Below are 18437 nucleotides of genomic sequence, written 5' to 3'. Positions count from 1 at the left end.
ATACAATTATTTCCGTTGTTACTTCATAACAGTAACTTTATTATGAATTCAAATGAAAATATTTATGCCTTCTGATAGTCTTGGTAACTCTTATGAAAGGGTCGTTCAACCCCAACAGAGTTGAGAACCACAGGTTGAGGACCACTGCTATAATAAGAAGGATAGTCTGACATAGCATGGTGAACAACAAAAGAGAGACCCTGATTCAGTCAAGGTAGAAACAGAGGACTAACGCATAAGGTTGTCCTCTAAGTACCCACACTCACATACAAGGATGGACACACACATATACACACACACACACACACACACACACAGAATGTATTCACACACACTCACACAAGAAAGGACACAAACACACAAGAATGGATACACACTCATACATACACACACAAGAATGGACACACACACACAGAATGTATTCACATACACTCACACAAGAATGGACACACACACACACAACACACACACACACATGAATGGAAACACACTCACACACAAGAATGAACACAGACACACACACAAGAATGAATATATACAGACCCCCACACATACTTTTCTCTCTTGGTTCAGCAAAAGCCCCACACATTTAGACAAGATGAACATGGACTAAAATCCAAGCAGTCCTGCCATTACCCTTACGGACTTTGGACCTCAGTTTTATCAGCTGGGTAAAGGGCACCCAAGCGGTTGTGAGGAACAGACTGTACTCTCTCCCGACTTGCCGTAGAACCGTGGCATTCTGGCTGTCCATCACTGCGCTTAGTTGCCCCATTTTGTGTAAAGCAGCAAATTCCTCTGAGCTATTCCCCCCTGCATGTAGGCACTAAAACAGAAGTACCCTCATCTCATTTGTGGGACTACATAACTACCACCTGTCCGGCACAGCCATGAGGTGCAAGATGATGAATAATTTAATTGTACTAATAAAAAGTTACGGCCTTTGAACCTACTGAATTCAATTAGGAGCACACAGACTTATCAAAATCATAACAGTGGGGAGGGCTGGGAAGATAACACAGTTGTAACTTGCTTGCCTGGCAAGTATGAGATCCTCCAAACCCACATACAAAAAGCTGGGTGTGCTGGCGTATGCTTGTAATCCCAGCACTGGGAAGGTGGAGACAGGACTTGTTGGCCAACCAGTCAGAGTCCCGGATCCCAATGAAAGACCCTGTCACAAACCTCCAGGGTGGGGCTGGCTAGATGGCTCAACAAGCAAAGGTCCCTGTCACTAAGCTGACAACCTGAGTTTGATCCCTAGGGCCCCCATGTTGAAAAGAGAACCAATTCCTGAAAGTTGTCCTCTGACTTCCACACATGTGCTGTGGCTTGTGTACACACAAATAAATAAATCAAAGACATAAAAAATCTTCTGGGCACGTATAGCCTCGTTGGACTGCCACACATCACATGTCACATTGAAAACACCAGAAATGTGTTAGCTAGAAATAGTAGAAGACAGCACCTCTAAATAGAAGAGTCAGGAGAACCACACACCCTCTGCAGGCTTCTGGAGCATTCTTTTTCTGATCTGTTCCAGCTTTGGTACCTTGTAAACTTGTATTTTCTAACTATAGTAAATGAACATGCAATTGACTTGCATGGACTGATTTTTACATCAAAAAATTTTCTGAATTCTATTGTGAATTTTGATGACTTAGTTGTAGATAGTATTGGGTACTCTCTACAGTCATAGTTTCTTCTGTGGGGGTGACAGACATTACCACTGGTAGTAGCTCTTGCTTGCAGATAACAATTTCAAAGACATGGAATATTATTTCACTACAGCTACACATAGAGAAACTCCAGGGATCATGTGGTCACCCCTTAATCCTCCCCCCCAAAAAAAAGAACCAACCACACAGTTCTGGGGCTGAGGGTACAACTCAGTGGGAGAGCACTTACTTAGCATGTGGAAAGCCCTGGGTTCAATCCCCAGCACTGGGCAGAGGGTGGAGGGGGGCACTGCATTCTCATGAGAAGGGGAAGGGTTATATATTTTGATTGACCACCTAGGTCTGAAATATAGACTCAAAGTCCCACCAGGGATGGGAAAGGACAACCTTAAAACCTTCCTAGATGTTGCCTTTGGACTTCAGGCCACTCAGTTGATCCACAGTGATCTTATCTCAAGAGTCTTCTTGTCATTTTATCAACAAGTACTTTATTTCTTTTTCTGTGCAGAAAGAAAAGACAAGGGATAGAAGAAACACAAAGGTGTTGGGTCTGTGAAGGAGGTGAGAGGAAAGTGAGCCCTAAACCAGGAGAGCCTGAGGCCACTGAAGCACAGACAAAATCAAACACACAGATGTAAATCTGAGAAAACATGTGAAATCCTATTATGGAGACCTTTACTAAAAAAACTTAAAGCACAACAGATGCAGACAAAGTTCTGTTTATGACAGAAGGACTCGGTGTCACAGACACGCCACTTTTCTCTAAATTGGCACATACATTCTGAGCTTTTTCAAACAAAGTCCTAGCATGTGTGTGTGTGTGTGTGTGTGTGTGTGTGTGCGTGTGCATGTGTGTGTGTGTGTGTGTGTGTGATGTATAAGTGTGTTTTTGTGTTTATTCATGTATGCATACAGGCACATGTGCACAAGAAGGCAAGAGGACGATGTTGAGGATTTTCTCTCAGCCTCATGATGGGAGATGTCATTCTGTAAATATGTTTCTTATTGGTTGATGAATAAAGCACTGTTGGCAAATAGGAAGGCAACATAGATGGGACAAGGAGGATTCTGGGAGATGTAGTAGGAGGTTCAAGATGTAGAGACTTGAGAGAGCACAGGTCCAGACCCTCTCTCTGGTAAGATAAGACCATGTGGAAATACTTAGATTAATAGAAATGGGTTAATATTTAAGACAGAGCTAGCCAATAAGAAACACTAGTAACAGGCCAACAGCTTTATATCTAATACAGTGTCTCTGTGTGTTATTTGGGGCTGATGTGGCTTTGGGACCAGGCTGGCGGGAAAGCCCCTTCCACCTTTTTATTGAGGCAGGGTATCTCCCTAGGCTGGTGCTCACCAAGAAGCCAGGCCAGCTGGCCATTGAGCTCCAGGAATCCACCTACTCCACCCCCTCAGTACTGGGATTATATGTACCCCCTTTTTTCCTATGGGTTCTGGGACATGAACTCAGGTACTCACACTTTCCTAGCAAACACTTTACCAACAGAGCAATATCCCCAGCTTGGAAATGTTTTATTATTTTATTTTAAAAGAACTCAACAAACCCATGCAAATTTATTTTTGAGATAGGATCTTGCTACTGCCAGGCTGACCTTACACTCATGGACTCTCCAGTAAATGAGGCTACAGGTGTGTGCCACTATGCCCGAGTCTGATTCCAGCATACATATGGAAGAGTAAAGGGCTGGGAAATGTTGTGTCACTTCTAAACAACCACAAAACCCCAAGCGCGTGTGTTAGGAGACACACTCTCAACTAAATCTTCAGATTTGTGGAACCACAGTGACTAAGAATGAGCAAATGTAAACTCCCACCACTCAAGAACAGCACATGAATAACCCAGTTAAACCATGGGCAAGGGGCTTAAATAAATCTTTCTCCAAAGGAAATTATAAATCAATGAGCTATCGCAAAGGGCTGGCACTACAAACCATTACAGAGTGCAAATCGAACACAAGGATATAATTGGGAGTCTATCGAGAGAAACAAAAGCAAACAAAAAAGAAAACAAAAGCAGAGATACTAGTTGGGCTGAGATTTAGCAAAAGGTAGACCCCTGAACATCCCTGCTGTGAATGCGAAATGGTGGCGCCTCCTTGAAGATCAAATGGCTCCTCTTCAAAAAAATCAAACAAGGAATGTCCACGTATCCAGCAAGCCCCAAAGCATGGCGAGCAGGAAATTCACTGCATTTTGATGCACCTGTGTTCTCAGCAGCATCATTCACTCTGGCCCAAAGGCAGAAGCAACCCAAATAATACTGATGGACCACAAATAAACAAACATACTTATTATATACTTATAATGCAATAATATTCAAAAAGGAGTGAGATTCTTGCACATGCTGTAGTACAGATATGTCTTGAAGACATTACGAAAGCCACTGTAAATGAAGCCAGATATAAGACAAATGTTTTATGGTTTCATTTATGTGAAGAATCTGAGTGAGTTAAATTCACAAAGATAGTAAGTGTATCAGAGCGGGGGTTCCCAGTAGCTGGTAAAGGAACAGGGATAAGATAAGGGAGAGTTTTCATCTGAGATGAGGAAAAAGTTCTGGAGGAGGATGATGATGATATTGTTGCAAAATAATATGGATAGTTCAATGCCTCTGAGCTTTACACTGAAAATTGTTAATATGTATTATCCGTAGCTGCTAGGTTACAAAGTAGCTGGAATCTCTGCTGTGATCATGTGCAGAGAGCCTACAAATATAGACAACTTCTAAAGAGGAGGAGGAGATAGCTGGATAATATATTCAGGCCACTTCTTCAGCCTGTGCTATGAAGAAATAATAGTCTTGGGGCTGGGGAGATGCCTTAGCTGGTAAACAACTGAGTCCGACCCCCAGCACCCATGAAAAAACTGGGCATGGTAGCATGTTAGCAATCCCAGAGTGGGGAGGTTGAGAGAAGAGGAGTCCTGGGACTTGATGGCCAGCTATTGGTGAGTCACAGGTCCCAGTGACAGACCCTGTCTCAAAACACGGTGTAGACTACCTCTGAGGAACTATACCTGAGGTTGACCTGGCTTCCATGAAAACCGGCACATAAATATGCACGTGTGTGTGTGTGTGTGTGTGTGTGTGTGTGTGTGTGTGTGTACGTGCATACTCAAGCAGGTACACACACACTTGTGAAAACACTTGTACACACAAATAAAATATTAAAAAAGAAAAAGAGACACTCCTCAATCTCCTCGGTCCCAGCTGACCTTCTGCAAAACGGGGAAAGGGGCCACAGCTAGGAGCTCGTCTTTCTGCCCGGAGCCAGTTAACCAACTGAACCAAGAACTAGGAAATCACATTTCAGGATTGCAAAAGTCTAATTGCCCGTCCCAGGCTCCCAGGGCAAGCAAGAAGGACAGCACAGTGGGGGGGGGGCAGGACAGACCCGGAGGCCTTCTTCCCTGGCCCCCCTTCCCCACACTCAAACAGCAGCTGCTGGAGACAGCAGGAGGGCCAGATGGATCAGCCCCACCACACCCCTCAGCTCAACATGTCCAGGGTAGAGGCCAAGAGGCTACAGTGCAAGCGAGGCTGGGGGAGGGCAGAGTGTAGGAAATGAGCCAGGAGATATGGCAAGGACAGAGTCCAGATTCCCGGCTGTGGCTTGCCAAGGCTTCTGGCTCTGCTTGACAGCCCTTGGAGTTTTCAGAAAAAGAACCTTTCTGCAACTGAGTGTCAGAGAGCCATCTTGCCTGAGGGACCCCAGACAAGCCACCTACGGTAAAAGATTGTTCAACTACTAGAGGCTAACCCCAGATTTTACATCCGAAAATAGATGCTAGACTCAATAGTCTCTAGAGGGGATATTCTCACTATGTCCCCCTCTGAGAGCAGGGGTAAGGGAAGTGTCCTGCAGAGCACTGTCCAGCATCCTCTGGTTGATGAAGGGACTCGTTCTTTAGCAGACACTAAGACGTCCCTTGGCACACCTCTGCAATAGGCCACTCTGTGAGTGACAGCAGCTTGCCCTTTCCTCCCCACTCCATCACCAACCGCAACTGGATTTTTATAACAGTCTCCTATTTGTCTCTGTGTCAAATGCTGCATGTATTTGCATTTGCCATTAGCAACTAATGGATAGATTAAGAGAAATAGCCATACCCAACCAAGAAGAATACATACCAGCTAACTTTGTAACTTGGACCATGTTGGGAAGTACAATTCCAGAAGTGTGTAGCTAGAAAACGCGGGTCCCTGTGAACATGACCTTCTATGGAAAAAGGGTGTTTGTAGATACAATTGCATGAAGACTCTTGAAATGAGATCCCTGTGAGCCAACCAAGTGGTCCCAAGTCCAGTGGCAAGATGTATGAAGGAAGAGTTGACAAAGAGCAGGAGAAACACAAAAGGGGTGGCCTGTGAAGGAGGAGAGGTGGCAGTGAGGCCCTAAGCCAGGGTAGCAAGGACAGCCTGGGGCACCAAAGCCAGGACAGGTCAAAAAGAATGTTCCAGAAGCCTGCAGAGGGTGTATGGTTCTGCCGACTCTCAGATTTAGCGCTCCTGCCTTCCAGAAGATCTAGCTGACACACTTCTGGTATTTGTGGTGGGACATGTGATGTATGGCAGCCCAAAGAAGCTGTACATGTCCAGAGATTTAAAATATTACTTGATTGCACACGTGTGGAAGTCAGAGGGCAACTTTCAGGAGTTGGTTCTTTCTTTCTACCATGTAGGTCCTAGGGATCGAGCTCAGGTTTTCAGGCTTGGTGGCAGGCACCTTTGCTCTCTGAGCCATCTTGCCAACCCCACCCAAAAGGTTTAAGACTGTCCTTTCTCATCCCTGGTGGAGCTGTTATTTCAGTCTGTATTTCAGACCTAGATGATCAATCAAAATAACCCTTCCTGATGAAGATGATAAGTCCCACCCACACACACACCTAGCCCCAGTGCCCAGGATTCAACCCAGGGCTTCCTGCATGCTAAGCAAGTGGTCTACCACTGATCTGTACCCTCAGCCCCTGGGTGTAGCTAGAGTTTCTGAGACTCTTCATCTCAGGGTTGTGGGTTCGTGCCCCATATTGGGTGCCATTTTGTAGCTGGAGTTTCTTTCCCTCCTGGTCCCACAGCTGATTGGCCCAAATAAACACACAAAGACATATATTAATTATAAACTGTTGGCTGGTGACTAGGGCTTCTTACTGGCTAGCTCTCTCTTAATTATTATCCCATAACTACTAATCTATGTATTTCTACATGGCCTTATCTTGCCAGAGAACGCCAGGTCTCCATATGGTGTCTTTCCCTTGACTTCCCTCTCTCTCCTTACTCCTTCCTCTCATAGTCCCACCTGTACTTTCTACCTGGCTACTGGTCTATTAGTGTTTTATTCATCAACCAATAAGAGAAACATACACAGAAGGACATCCCCCGTCAAAAGAGCTATGTTTTATTAAGATATAATCGCATGATCCCTGGAGTCTCTCTCCATGTGTAGCTTTAGGGAAATAATATTCCATGTCTTTGAAGTTGTTATCTGCAAAGACAATGTAAGCAAGAGCTACCAGTGATCGTTTCTATCACTCCATGGAAACAGCTGACCTGAGGAAGAAGCCAACAGATTGAAGGCAATGATGCTGTGAATGGGGCTCTCAGAGAGAAGAGGCACAGGGAGGAGATGATGCTCTCTGCTAGCTGTCCGTGTAGCTCTAAAAGAATACTTAAAAGCCAAGTGATGCTCTGCTTGAAAGTCGGAAACAGCCAAGTGTGGTGGCTCATGCCTACAATTCTAGCACTTGGGAGATGAAGGCAGGAGGATTAAGAAAGAGTGTAATGTCATCCTCAGCTACAAAGCAAGTTCTAGGTCACATGGACTATAAAAGATGTCTCAAAAAGACAAAACAAAAACAGTGAAATAAAATAAAAAGGATAGAAATATGCTATGAATGCTATGGGGTGTCACAATGTGATACATCGGGCTTTTGAGTGACAAGGTTCTGAAAAATATAGCTAATTTCTTTTTCCCCTCATAAAGCAGCCTCCACATGTGTGCATGGGCTGCTAATAAGGAAATAACAAGTCCAAGTAAGATGAACATCAGGTGTGGCACATGGCTCTGCTCCCAGCACTCAGGAGGCAGAGGATGGAGTTCAAGAGTTCAAGGCCACCCTGAGCTACATAAGGACTCTCTCTCTCTCTCTCTCTCTCTCTCTGTTACACACACACACACACACACACACACACACACACACACACACACAGAAACACAGACAGACAGACAGAGACAGAGAGTCCCAAGTAGCTGTGGTATCAGGGAGATGGTGCATAAGTTGAGTTTTGATAGAATTGAGCACTAGGAGATAGGTTGGCATCCCAAGTGGTGGGCACCATGTCAGTAGGGACTGGAAAGGTCAATGAGACCGATCAGAGGGTCATATGGTTAAAGTAATGGGAACTTCACTGACTCCAGGCTTTGGATCTAAAACGTCTCCCACAGGTTCCTGGATTTTTTGAGGAACTCGGGAGCTAGTGACACTGTTTCAGGACATTGTGGAATCTTTATGAGACAGGCCTGGATAGAAAATGGGTCGATGGAAGTAGGTAGGCCTTTGAAGGTTCGATCTATCTCCACTTTGAGTGTAGCATCCCGTGCCCTGATTGCTGCCATGGTGTGATTAGTTGCCTATTCTTCCACCTCCATGGGCTGAGCTATTTCTGCCACCGTGATTCCCCCATCACGATGGACCAAATTTCCCTGAACCTGTGAGCCCACATAAACCTTTCCCCACCGGAACTGCATCTACCAGGCATTTTGTAACAGCAAGGAGAAAAATGTCTAACACCATTGGGAGAACTCTGGGAGCACAGAGTAGGAAGATTCGATCAGCTATCCTCAGAGCAACCGTCCAGCCACTACTTGGATTAAAAGTGAAGAAGGTCCTTGAGGATACTTACCACAGTTGTGTGACTTGTTCAAAGCAATCAGGACATTCCCAGTGGCAGAGGAATGAAAGGAAGCAAGGGTTCAAGGCACTGGGAAAGGTAGACTCAGCAGGTGTGAGGTCTGATGGAATGCAAAGACACAATGAGAAAGAGGAATCCACTAGAGTGATTAGATTTCCTTTCCCTGAAACAGGCAACAGGCACTTGCAAAAAAGAAGGGGCTTAAGAAGGCAAACATTGGAAGAAAATAATGAGTCTGGCTTTCATAAGCTAAACAGGAGGAACCCATGTGACATCCCCGTGCAGAGCTACTCAGAGGCTGGGCATTGAGCATCAGATTCCAGGGAGCTGATCTGCACGGAGGAGGGAAAGCTGGAAGCCATCAGCTCTCACCAAGTGGTATTAGATACCAGGGGCAGAGCAGAGGTCAAGAAGGACAGTGGGTGGGACAGAGTCTCATGGGCTCTTGGGAGAGACAAACAGGAATCTCTGTAAAGGAAATGGGAAATGTGTCTATCAAGATAGAGTAGACGTCCCAGAAAGATGCAATCAGGCCAAAGAAGAGCTTCAAGTGACCTGGAGACCTGGTTAATGACATCAGCAAAGGCAGGTAGGTCAGGGAGACAGAAACCAGATGGGAATGGGCAATGGGTTGAGTGGGAGGCAGCATAGATAGCCAGTGCAGAGAATTCTTTCAAGAAGTTTGGCTGTGAAGGAAAGGAGGGAAGTTAGTGTGAAACACAAGCATGTGGCCTTTTTCAGACAAGAGTTTGAGTTAGACAGCAGAGAGTGCAATGTTAGCGCATAGGCTCAAGGCATGAGATAGATGGATGGGTGGGTGGGTGGACAGATGGATGGACTGATGGACAGACGGACAGAGTACAATGGTGGAGGGAGGTTCCAGGAGAGACGGGGCGGCCCTGGCAGGATCACACCTCTCCCTAGCATGGGAAAGATGAAAAGAGGAAAGAAGTTGGAGTGGCCGACAGGGTGGACCTTGGCACCTCATATTCCCTACAGCTTCAGTGCTGTTCAGGTATGTCAATGCTCAGGATCTATTCTGTGCCAGTGACAATGAGGTCTGAGAAAGGAGTGAGGGAAAAAAGAACAATCAGGAGGAGGTGATGATGCCTAGGGACAGGGAACTGTCTAGTGACAACTGGAAGGGTTTCTAGGCAGCCTCAGGGACCAGACTGTTAAGAGTCCAAAGAACTCATGGTAAAGCAAGTCCCTCCAGCATCATTAGCACCCTTGGGGAAAGGGAAGTCCAGATGCGAGCCTCAACTGGATGGGTTTGGATACAAAGGCAAATAGACAAAAGTGGGTAGCGGGGGCTACAGGATAGAGAAGAAAAGTGGCCACAGGAAATCCCCTCCTTCATTTAACAGTTATCACTGGTCCAGGTGCTTAGCCGAGTGGCCATGGTCATTCGATGTATGAGATAGATTCTGTCTTCAACAAAGAAAGTGACCAGCTGCAGAGGAGGTAATAATGGTAACATCTGGGGTGTGAAGGATCAGACACATGGTTCAAATCCAGCCCCACCATAATTCTTTCTGAGCTTAAACTTTTTTTTGTCTATAAAATATGAAAAACCCATGCTCTGTAGAGCTTATCAGGGTGAACTGAGAAGATTAACGTGTATATCTCTGCAAAGCTCTATCAGGTCCAAGGTTCATGATTCAATATCTTAACTACACATTTAGTAGGTGTCTGGTGCATAGTTGGCACTCAGCAAATATGTTTCCTTCATTTTATGTTAACACTGTTCATCAAAGCAAATTCTCTGTCCCTGAGCTCTCCTGAGATGTTTGTGTTCATTCCCAGTCTTAGTTCTGGACAATAATGAGACAGAACACTGACATATTCATCCCTTCGTATCCTTTCACTGAGCCAAGTTAAGCCCTTTCTTGACTTACTGATTTCAGGTAAGTATGGAGAGTGAATTCAAGAATTACAGAGGATCAGGCCCTCATCACTGCCCATTCCACTAGCAGACAAGGGAGCTGCTATGCATTAGCTTTCTGTGACTGTAGCAAATACCCAAATGTTTCAGAGGGATTGCCTTTGGGCCTGTAGGGACAGAACATTGAGTTAGGAGCATACAACAGAAAAAGCACTCCCCTCATAGCAGTTGGGAAACAAAGGAGGAGAGGAGTGATAAGATCCAAATATTCCCTTCAAAGGGATGCCTTCCGTGACCTAACTGCCTTCCACCAGGCCCTACCTCTTCAAGCTTCTATCGTCTCCCACTGTCATCACAGGCTTGTGACCAAGCCTTTGACATGTGGACCATTGGGGGACACCTATATAACCAGAGCACCTCAGTTGTTGAACCTTGTAGAAAATCCAGGTGAAATGTGGAGAAGTCCCCTCTACAACAGAGACAAAGATAGACCCCAAGGCAGCAGAGAGGATACCCATTCTTCATCAGCCACCTAAGGTCCAAGATCACAAAACAGTGTCTCTCTAGAGACAAGGGAAGTTGCTACATGATCCAGAAAAGCAAGCATACTTCAAAGCCCAGTGCCCCTGTTGCTGGGACACCTGGTTATGAAGAGCACAGGTTGGACAGCTGTGGGCAGCCTGACCAGCTGACAGGCGATCATCTCACCGCTGCTAGAGGCTTCACCCAGAACACTGGAGCCCAGAGCTAGCCCTAGATTTTCTAAAGAAAACCCTAGAGGTCAAACAGACCTCCAGCAGGCAAGAAGCAGAGCCCAGGCGGTATAAGAGCTTCAAATTCAACTCCAAGGGACACATCTAAGGGAACATGGAACACGGAGCTCTCCCTCTATCTTTTAGGAGGAGAACCCTGCTATTTATGTGGGCATCTTTAATCGGTAGAGCCAGGGTCTGTCTACATTCCTCAGACTCTCCTGTGATGGTATGTGCCCAGCTGCTGACCAATGGGATATGAAAGGATTGTCCATCCTCTGAATTATATCATTCAGGAGGCTGTCCACCCCTATTCCCTCCCCTTCTTCTTACAGGCAAGAACAGAAGGAAGAAAAAGTGAGTGAACAGAATCCAGAAGGTGGAAGAAATATGGCCCCTGGATGGTCCTAAGGACCAGCATTGCTACCCTCTCCTCCCCTGCCCCCCCCCCCACACACTCTGCACTGCCACCTACCTCTTAACTCTTAGGTGAAAGATGAATCATCTTCTCTCCCCTCTGAGAAAAACCATTTTAAGAACTTCGGGTTACAGTTTAACCTATGCCTAGCTAATAATATCTTTTTCAGTACAGATGTAGTTAGAGCTGAACAGTGTTTACCGAAAGTCTATCACGTGCCAGGCAGAGCTCTAAACATTTTACACATGCTATCTCATTTAATCCACACCTACCTCCTAAGCAGGGGCTTTGTCTCATTTTACAGAAAAGGAGACGTACACAGGGAGATGCCATACTTTAGCTGATGATTCACTACTGTTGGGTGACCAGACCTGAAGCCTAACCTGTGTATCCTGGAATAAGATGGTATCCTCATCCACTGTGTTTCAGAGCATCTCTTTGTACAGAACCATGTAGTCAGAAAGATGCAGTTCAGAGGCAGCAAGAGTGTTCTGCAGGTAAAGGCACTTGCCAACCAAGCCCTACTACTTGATTCAACCCCAGGACATACAGAGAACCAGCTGCAAAACACATGACACATACAATGAATTAAGTTTAAAAACATTTTTTAAAAAGTCTCAGTTTTCCAGAGACCTGTGCCTGGATGCTAACTGCTGCAAGTCATTTAATGTCTCTATAAGTCAGTCAGTTTCCTCCAAGAGAGCATGTGAGAAGAACCCAGCTACTGGCCTCATGGAAAGATAAAATGGATTTACAAATGTTGAAGAAAAGCTTTGAAAGTTATAAAACGAGGCACAAGAGATAAACTGTCTGAAGGCAGGCTGGAAAATCCTTAAAACCCAAATATCAAAATGTAGTCAATGTTTTTAAAATGCAAATACCATCTAGCAATTTGGCAGATATCCTAGAAAGGCTGTGAAATCTGTCAAGGAGAGGGGTACATTTGGCTTTGTACATCTGTCATCTTTAACGGAAGATGGGAGATTTAATTGAAATTAACTGGAAGGGTTCAGACCCATGTACCTGGCGGGTGCATGCATGTGTGCATACACACAGACATACACACGCACGTGCATACATATGTACACAGAGGTTCTCAGTAGAAAAGAATCCTTATTAGAAAGTCCAAGGACAGCAGAAACCTGTCATATCCATGGGAACTTGGCAGGTACAGAAACAGGTGTGACGCAAGGAATGTAAAGGTCCCCCATTCGAATGACCACAAGAGCCCTGTGTTGGCAGATCTTTCAGACATGCCTGTGAAATTCTCCAAATTTCCTTGTTTACTCACATGCATACATCGTGCCAGGTCAAGAGCCACCGGCTGACCTCCTGGAATTCAGTGACCAAGCCAGAAGGCACAGCTGACTCTTTTAGGTTGTGGTGATGTGGTTTCACCATTGAAGGTTTGCATCCCAGTGCAGCGGTGCTCGGGGTTGGGGCCTTCGGGAGAGGAAGGCATCCTGTGGCCTCTGACCTCATCAGTGGGCTTGTGTGGGGGGGGCCACAGAAAGTGGGCGGCTTTGGAGGAAGTTGGTAGTTGGGGGGTGCTCAGGAGGGGCAATTTTGTCTTTACCCCTTCTCTTTCTCTCTCTGCTCCTGGCTGCTATGAGTTGAGCTGCTTCCCTGAACCACGTGCTTCAGCCAGGTCAAAGGACTGTGGACCGAATGAGACCTTTGAAAGCCCACATTCGCTTTCCTTCCTTAAGTAGCGTCTCAAGTATTTTGTCATAACAATGGAAAGCTAATTCGAACGTTGTTCACCATAAATACGTGCAAGCCCACTTTAGCTTTCAGTTCAGTCCACCCTGCCTCAGTTTCCCTCTGCCCTTCTAGCCAAGACTTCTCTCCTGCCCCTCGCTCCTGGCTTCAATCACCCATCCTTGATGAAGGTACACGCTCCCCTCCATGTCCATCAGTGGTAGCACTGTAAATCTCCGTTTTCCTGCCCTCCCTAGCACGTGGGTGGTTTTTCCACACATGCTCATGAAGTCAGGTAGATGACCGCCACCTCTAGGTTAGTCACACAATAAGAAAGAGGACAGCAGACAGGCATGGACATCCCTGTGACTCTCCAAGGTCACAGGGCTCTGCCTCCCACACTGAGCTACACAGGGGTCCGAAGCCTGCTGCCACAGTCACCTGTGTCAAGTCAGCCTTGGCTCCCACGATGGGGGCAGAAGCGAGCTGACTTCAGTGTGGGTCTGTCTCACCTGCAGCTCTCATCCCTCGAAGGCAGAGAGGGAGGGACCTCTAAGCCCCCAGCTTATCTGGCCAACAATCCTAGGTCTGTGTTGGCCTGGACCATCCTCCCTCGTGCCACCCCTGAGATTCTTTCCCTCCTCCCTAGCAGGCTCTGACCCAAAGTTGGCAGATGCCCAAAGCCAGAGATTTCCCCTTCTTTTGCTCTCGCGTGCTCTTGGGGATGGGAAGATGCCTTGAAAGGCCATCAGGAGGGAAGAGAAGCACGCTCCAGGTGTCATGAGCTGAGACTTGACTTTCCAAGGGGAGGCCCAGATGGGCTCCAGCAGAGACTGTTAATTGGTTTTGGCCTGCAGCCCCCTGGAGCTGTGTCCTTAAACCCTTGGACTCCTGGGGAGGGTGGGGAGGGTGTGTGGATGTTGCCTGGGGCAGAGAACTGTGTTGTGTTCCCTTCTGACTTACTGTTGGTTTGAGACGTCTGGACTAGAGTGACACACAATTCTTCCCTTTGTTTCCTCAGCCTTGACGAACGAGCTTCCTTCTGGAAGGCATAAGGATCCCTTTTCGTCTACTCACAGGAGGTCAGGGGCTGCCTGGTGCTGCTGCCACTGCCACACCGGCTTGTTCTGCCCAGCTCAGGCTCCGTCTACTTGCCTGGGCCAGCCTGCTGTAGCTTCCCTCCTGCAGCCAATGCTTGCAAGGCCTGTACTGGGGTGGTGGCTTCCATGGCAGAGTGCCAGCCATGGTTCTTAAAGCCACAGAGTTGCTCGTGGCTAGAAGAACCCTCCAAGGGCAGTTCCTCTTGCAGGAGTTTCTTGCCTTCCCTAGGCAGCAGGGAAGCATAAAGCAGGGACATGGCCACCATCACCCACAAGAATGAAAAATCCTGATGGAGCAGGGGAGAAGCCCCAGAAATCCTAATGCCGTGGACCTTGTGGCACACGCTGTGTGCACTGAGGAGTTTTACAGCTACCCTGGTGATTCCCATGTGAAGCCAGACTTTGACAATGCCATCTGTGCTGTCCAAATGTCAGACAGCACTGGGTCATTTGGGGTCCAGGTGAGGATGCAGGTCCCTATCTGGGAGTCAGGCTCCTACAGATCACGGCTGCTGGCTCTGGGGCTGTGCTGGGTTAGACAGGGGTGTGTGTGAAGCTTGGGTAAGTTGCTCTCTAGCATTCAGTGTCCTTATCAGTCATCTGAGACTTAACGGAGATAACAGAAGCACAATGCTAGGTCAGTTGATCTCTGGCACTCGGAAAATGCTTGAATAGCAGGGCCTGCGATTTTTGGTTTTTTTTTTTTTTTGATGCCTCCTACAAAGGAAGAACAGATTCTTCTCTCCCTCGGTTCAAGGCTATGAGGCCTTAATCCCAACCTTGCAAGGTTCTTCAGCAGCTGGTCCTAGCCTGCCCCTGCAGCTTCACCTTCCCTCTCTCTCTTGAGCTTCATACCCAACCCTAGCACAAATCTTACACTAAAGCGCATTACAGGCCCTTTTGGTGCCAGGCTTGACGTTTTTCTTCCTGGGTCACTTTTCCAACTCTTTTCTTCCATCTGGTTAGCTTCTTCTCCTCCTGGAGGGGTTGGCACAGGTGTCCCTTGCCCTTTGTTATGTTAAGACAGTGGGAAGATACCATCTGTATTATTGTACCCCCTCAAAACAGACTGTCACTGGATGTCGAATCAGCTGGCACCTTGATCTTAGCCTTCCCAATCTCTAGAACCGTGAGAAATAAATTTCTGCTGTTTGCAAGCCATGCAGCTTGTGGCATTTTGTTATAGCAACCCGAATAAACAAAGACAAAGGCATTGTACGAAGTGAAATTAGCCAGTGAAACAAGGCAAAGGAGTTAGAATGCTACCTGCGATGAGGTACCCGGATCAGGCAAAGTCTCTGGGACAAAGTAAACCAGTAGTTAGCGAGAGGTGGATAAATGTAGAGTTACCATGTAAAGGGCACAGAGCTTCAGGTGGAGAGGATGAAAGGGTCTGGAAGTGGATAGTGGTGGTGGTGGTAACACACTATGGATGTACCTAATGCCTCCGAGTTGTACATTTGAAGCAGTTAAGCCGCCATCATTTGAAAACATTTTATTAGATATCTAAATTGTAAGCACACTCCTAACTTGTACCCCTCAGGAGGAGACAGTTTGCAAAGAGCAAATAGCCAAGGTCCGAGGCATGCCCTTTCCATTTTTGTACAGACCCAAAGATGAGATTCAGAACCCCAGAAAACAAAACTGTGTGGCTGACCAGAGATGCAAAGAATGCCAAACATTTACAGTTGGAGTCTTCTGTGGATGGGATGGAGGTAAAAGTGCTGAGAGAGAGAAATAGCTCAGCACTCAGCATCAGAACATGCTCGGCAAGAGAAGCAATTGCTCAAGTCAAGAGAATGTAGAGGTGCAAGCAAGTTTGTCCTGAAGTCTCCCTGGAAAAGATGGAAAGGCACTGAATTCTGGTAACAGCTGCATGCTCTCCATTTAAAGGTCATTAGAAGGACTCAATGGGTGATAGGAATTCAAGACTCTCTCTCTCTCTCTCTCTCTCTCTCTCTCTCTCTCTCTCTCTCTCTCTCTCTCTCAAAGGTGTTTCTCAACCTAACTAGATAGGGACCTTCTAGAAGCAATGATTTTTGCCTATGGTGTTCTGGGCTGAAAATTTGCTTCCCCAAGTCCCTATGTTGAAATCTTCACTAATCTTCAGTGCAATGGAATTGGGGGGAAGTTCTTAAGGCTAGATGAGATCATGAGGGCAGGCCCTTCTCTGATGGTGTTAGTGCCTTTATAAGATGTAATAACCAGAGAGCTTCCCTTCTCTGCCATATGAACACCACACATAGCACCACCACCACCATCACCACCACCAGTCCCAGCCTGTTGGCTACTATTCTGTGATCTTCTCTGTCTCCAGACTTGTGCAGCGCAACTGTAGGCCCAAAGCAGAGGGCAGGGCAGGGCTTCCTGTACCCGCCTTGTGAACCTTCCTACTTTCCCAGTGCCTGGTGGTACCTGCCAGCCACTTACCCCTACATGCTATGCTCACTATCCTCTGGGACCTGTAGGATGGCTAAGCAGCCTGTCCCCAGTCCTGGGAATACAGCAGCTCTTGAGTCCCTTCTGATGTCAGAGCCAAGGAGATAATGGTTCCTGCTGGGACGGGGTCCACCCGACGGGAGTGTTTGTACAAGTGAGCTGTGTGTAAGGGACCCAGAGTCTGCCATTTTCAGAAGTTCACTTCTTAGCCACAGATAATGCCACTGTCACAGTAGCACTTCCTGTTTTTCACCAAATTAGTCATAGTAAAAACAGAAGGAGGCAAGAGGCTGGCAGTTACTGAGTCTGGCTGCTGCGGGAGAAGGCTGAGTTCTACATGGTACAGGGCAGGCAGAGACCTGGAGGAGGCAGGGGGTAGCCAGATCCTTCTGTACCGCTTCTGGCCCAGTGCCTGGGGCTCAGCCTGTATTTCCTGACAGCCCTTTGCTCTCTGCCCTCTTTCCCCAGCTCTCCACAGCTTTCATTCCAGTCATCCTCAAATGGTGCTTCGCTTATATCATTTATTTGCTTAAGATCCTTCAGTGGCCTTTGTACTGACCACAGAGTCAAGTCTAAAGACTCAGCCAGCCCTTCCTCCAGGGACTCTGGCCATGTCTGCACAAACTTGCTTCCCAGGGCCAAGGCTAGGGTGAACCTCATACAAAATTTAAGAGGGCACCAAACAGTTCGGTGACCACACATAATAAGACTAAGTTTTTAAAAGTCCAACTTCACACAAAAAGCTCCATGGTGATTCTATAAGAAAAATGTAACTCTGTGGACAGAGGTGTCTCCGCTTTGCCTGTCCCCTTCACCTACCCCCCTGGCTGGGACGGCCTGGACTTCCTTCTCAGGTGATACAAACCCCTCTCACGATACCCTGACCTCCCCCCCCCCCAGACTCCAAACCCCCAGACCCTGCTCACACAGACCTTTCTGTCTCTTGGCTCCATATTCATTTCATAACCCTTCTTGATGTCCTCTCCTCTCTATGTTTCTGATTCGTGTGGTCCTTTGAGGGCTTTCAAACTCTTTTAGAATTGGCAGAGAAGTCTGGGTGTGGCTCAGTAACAGAATAGATGGTTAGCCTGACTGAAGCCCTGGGCTTGATTCCCTGCACAGCAAGGGAGAAAAAAAGAAACAAAGGAAGGAAGAAAAAACTTGCTAGAAATAGCAAAGTCAGGCTGGGGATGGAATGCTTGCCTAGCACGCATGAAGCCCCGGATTTGCTTCTCACCACCACATAAACTGTGTTTGGTGGTGCACACATGCAATCCAAGCACTGGGGAGGTAGAGGCAGGAGGAGCAAAAGATTGGGGTCATCCTTTGCTATGTAGTAAGCTTGAGGCCAGTATGGGCTATATGGGCTCTTGTCTCAAAATGAACATAGCAGATGCATACTCCCTGACCGAAGCTTGTCCTGGTCTCCCTGTGTGAAGCCATTCCCTGGCCTCTCTTGTCCTGCTTCAGTTTCTGAGAGCGCTTACCACCATCAGATGTGCATTTCAATTCCTTACTAGCTGCTGTCCATCTCT

The 18437-nt window shown here is 46.9% G+C and overlaps 1 protein-coding gene across 2 annotated transcripts in view; it reads right to left on the bottom strand.

The window, feature by feature from the left end:
- Dglucy (D-glutamate cyclase) overlaps positions 1-17191 on the bottom strand; it is a 79926-nt gene extending 62735 nt beyond the window's left edge. The window contains exon 1 of one of the 2 annotated variants that reach the window (XM_051196469.1): positions 16894-17191. The gene's annotated coding sequence lies outside the window, so the exon portion shown is untranslated. Of the gene's footprint in view, positions 1-14326; positions 14496-16893 lie in introns of those variants that run through there. The other variant, XM_051196468.1, reaches the window with a different exon arrangement.
- Positions 17192-18437: the final 1246 nt, after the last annotated feature.

The sequence above is a fragment of the Phodopus roborovskii genome, unplaced genomic scaffold, assembly GCF_943737965.1.
Source record: "Phodopus roborovskii unplaced genomic scaffold, PHOROB, whole genome shotgun sequence".
NCBI classification, from domain to species: domain Eukaryota; kingdom Metazoa; phylum Chordata; class Mammalia; order Rodentia; family Cricetidae; genus Phodopus; species Phodopus roborovskii.
The sequence above is the reverse complement of the archived record's forward strand: the minus strand, read 5'-3'. Positions and strand labels throughout refer to the sequence as shown.